The following is a 4,350-nucleotide window of genomic DNA, read 5'->3' on the forward strand; positions in this document are numbered from 1 at the left end:
ACAGCTTCACCTTTCCTTTCCAAGATTTGTAACATTTCTTAGATAAATTTGAGGACTGATGAAATGTAAGTAGAGGTTCTGGATTCCGCCTTTCTTTAACTGTTCCCTACCTTTTTAATTTTTTTTTCTTAATTTGAAGACCATGTATGTCTAATGAGACTTTCTTAAGATGTTATGAACCAAAAAATTTTGACCAATTCTTTTTCTTCTTATTATTCTTCATCATCATTATCATCATCATCATCATAGACTCTTATTCTAATTTTAAAGCTGTTTATATAAATGTCTCAATAAGTCACATTTTTCTACTATCACTACTTTCTCAGGGTTCAGGAATTAAAACATGGTTACAGCACATACAGTATTCCTTTTAATTAACTTCTGTTTCCCTTCACACTCAGTTTAAAATGAAATATTTTTTTAACTGGAATATATTTTGATAGGCTTAAATTAAAACTTTTTTTAATGCCCAGAGTCCAGCCCTAAAAGATCTGAGACCTTACTCAGATCTCAGAGGTTAAAATAACGAACAACTTACTGAACAGCTACTAGAGAACTCATTAGTTTCACTTTTCAGGCTGGGTGCCAAAGGTGGGCTGCTTCCATCTGTGGGACACACACATGCCTTATTGTAGACTGCAAAATGCACATATTTTAGCCAGTCACTTTCAGCATGTTCCAGGAAAGTAGATAGCTCCATTAGGTAATGTCAGAGAAGATAAATGTGTTTCAATTACTTGCCAAAAATGCTTAGTGAGCATCAGAGAGATGCATTCTGCTTTCCAAATTACTAAGCAGACTATGCAGAAGTACTGAAACATTCATTTTTCATTGCAGATTCTTGACCAGAAGCCAAGGACAGCTTTCTTCCTCTAACACCCTAAGGTGATGCCCACAGGAACTCTCTCCTTTCAGGGTTCAACCCACTAAAAGGTGTGAAAGGATGTGCATTTAGCAGCCCTGACATCTACGATTTGACTGAAGGATTTTAAGCACAGAAACCCATGGATCCCGGAAGGGCCATGATCTACCTTTAGATGCATTGTCTCAGTAATAGCAATGTGTCTGGGTTTCTCCGCATAAATATACTGAAATAAACAATCACAGTCTGTATATTATTTGTATGTATAAATATATAAATGTATGAATAGGTATTATGCATCTTTCTGGAAAGTAGGACCTGAATCTAAGTCATGATATAATTAAAATGTGGCATTTCGCTCAATGTATACAAGTGGTACAGTGAAAACATCAACCATTTCTGAAAAACTGTTTTTGAAAATCAACTTCTAGGACTATCTGCATCAGAATTATCTGACTTTCAAAAACTGCAGATTTCTGTGTTTCCCTGCAGGTAGTGTCTTGGAACTTGCTTTTTAACAAACACTCTAGGAAATGGCCTCTTTCTTAAACATCTTTTATCCAAGGAGGACTCCCTGAAAGTCCCCCTGAGAGGGACTAAGTTCTTTTTTCCCCCTTGGTAGAAGGAAAGAATTAAGCATTCACATTGCTGATTTGGTTTAGACAAAACTACCCATTAAAATAAGGAGCAGTTAGTAGCATTATTATGATGTCTGTCGAGTAAGTCATCTTTTCTCATTCTGGCTTTTCCTCCATTTTTCTCCATTATGCTGCAGCTGTGGGCCCTCAGTTATTCTCACTGATCTTTATCTAGCTCACTAAATGGCAGAGACTAGCCACCATGGCCACTCCATTTAGGGCATGACTAAGTTATCAAATGACCATTGCTTTTTAGTAACTCATACTCGGTGACTAGAATCCTAGCTAGATTTTTCCTTCTGACCACTAGGCTGCTTGGGTTGCTATAACAAAATACCACAGACTGGATGACTTAAACAACAGAAATTTATTTACTTACAGCTCTGGAGACTGGAAGTTCAAGATTAAGGTGCCAGTCGATTTGATTTATGGCGAGGGCTCTTTTCCTGGCTTGCAGAGAGCTGCCTTCTCATTGCGTGCTCCTGTAACCTCTCCTTACTTAGTCTGTGTGCTTGCAGAGAGACCTGATGTGTCTTCCTCTTCTTATAAGGGCTCCAACCTTATTGGGTTAGGGCCCCACCTTTATGACCTCATTTAACCTTTATTGCCTCTTAAAGGACCTATGCAAATCCAATCACATTGGGAGTTAGGGTTTCAACATGTGAATCTGCGGGGGACAGAAGTCATTCCATAGCAGTCCCTTAACTGGGGAATGAATAAATAAATTCTGGTGCATCCCTACAATGACATAATAATCAGCAGTAAAAAATGGAGCAACTGTTAAAACACAAAAGAACATGGATAGATTTCAAATATGTTATGCTACGTGAAAAAAACCAGATTAAAAGGGCTACATATTGTATGAGCCTATTTATATGACATTGCCTGAAAAAGGTAACCCTAGGGGAACAGAAAACAGATCAGTTGTTGCTAGGGATTGGGGAAGGGTTTAACCAGAAGGGATATGGATAATACCTGATATTATCCTGATATAAGTAAAAATGTTTTGATGTGATGAAAACTGCTCCATATCTTGACTGTGGTGGTGGTTACATGACTACACATGTTTGTCAACACTTGCAAGACTGTACACTAAAAGGGTAAAATTTACTATACCTAAATTATATTTCATATTTAAAATAGGAAAGAACCCACCTGTTCCGTGTCCTATATTCTATTGGCTAGTCATCACATTATAATGTCTGGTAATGATATAACCGTTCTTCCCTACCAAGGTTTTTTCTTTTCTTCTTTCCAAATTAAACAGAGCCTTCCAGGAAAAGTTAATGTCTTAATAAAGTAGTGAATCTCAATGAAAGTTTGGGGAAAGATTTTTTCCATTGGTTTGGGATGTCCTTTGTATAATCCCACAAACCAATGTCACTTACTAAGTCTCCAAGCCCATGGACTAATAATATTGCTAAAAAGGGTAAAATAGAAATCTTTAGAAACAGAGCCCTGAGCTTTCTTCCTTTGAGCCAGCTTTTTAAAAGAATGGACAAAGACATCAAAGGGATCCACAGAGCATGAACCCAACCTTCTCTGTCCTATAGCAACACTTGCTCAGGGCAGGAGAGCTAGGTTTCCTTTCCTCTGCTGATGTCCTCCTCCAGGTCTCCTCTACTCTCTTCATTTTCCTGCCATCTCCCTGGTGTCCACACAGCAGCCAAATATCATTTCTACCATGTTTTGTCATTGACTAAAAGAAAAATGAGCAAAGCCCTTTGTTATAACAACATCAGAAATTTTTTAAAATCCCACCAAGCAAATAAAAGCCACAATCCGTATTAGAACCTGTCTCAGAGGAAACAAGTAGCACAGCATTGATAGGCTGTCAGTTAGAGGATGTGGGAAATGGGCAGGCAAATTTTCTAACACATTATTCCCTAGGGAGTTTCTCCATTTATTTGATAAGCTGTAAACTTTGCTTAAAATAGTTTTGCGGAATCTTGAAAACAAAAAGTTTTGCAGAGGTCAACTTGTCCAGGATGACAACAAACACAACTTTGCTTCAAAATAAAATCATCCACCCTTTTTTCACCTGTTAGATTTCTCTCCCCACAGTATGCAAATAGTCAGCTTTGCACACTGTGGAATGATGGGTGGGAGTCTGTTACCCAAACAGTTTCCAAGCTGGGGAATTCATTTGAAAATTAGATGGGGCTGGAAGAGGGGATGTGCATATGGGCACAGTTGTTGGAGGAACTGTGGACCTCTGTTCTGCCCCAAGAACCCAAGCCTCAAGACTTTACTGTGAGTCTGAGGACTCCGTGTGTTGGGGCTGGCCTGCACTGGAAGAAAGCTAGGCTATTATTAAGAATAGCTCTGCAAGATAGTTGGGATTCAGACTTGTCTGTCCACGCTTGCTGCTCAATCTCTGCAGCTGCAGAAAGCAGCTCTGCATTGTCTTTGTCAGATCCGGGCGCCCAATGAAACCCAGGAAACCATCCATTCCTCCCCACCCCTCTCAGCTAGTCACTCATGCCCTATTTTTAGGATTCCTTAGCAACTGAGCGGCCTGTTATTCCATAACTAATATTCTGCATTCCTGATCCCATTACTACGCTTACCACCCCACCAAATATATGCTGTATCATCATCTGCAAATTCTTTCAGGGACAGGAAAAGCACAATCATCAGGAGCTGTTCTTTGCCTCATCACTCCTGGATGCAGGAAATTCTTCCTAGCTCACCCTAAACTCCTTCTGATGAAGTCGAATCCTATTACTATCTCTCCATCTTTACTAGAGATGAGAATAGCCAAGCAACATTCTTTTTATAAAAAGCTTTCACTTTATTTATTAAAAACAAGAAGGGTGAGCTGAGTGTGATAGCTCACACCTGTAATCC

Source organism: Pan paniscus, chromosome 4, assembly GCF_029289425.2.
Source record: "Pan paniscus chromosome 4, NHGRI_mPanPan1-v2.0_pri, whole genome shotgun sequence".
NCBI lineage: Eukaryota > Metazoa > Chordata > Mammalia > Primates > Hominidae > Pan > Pan paniscus.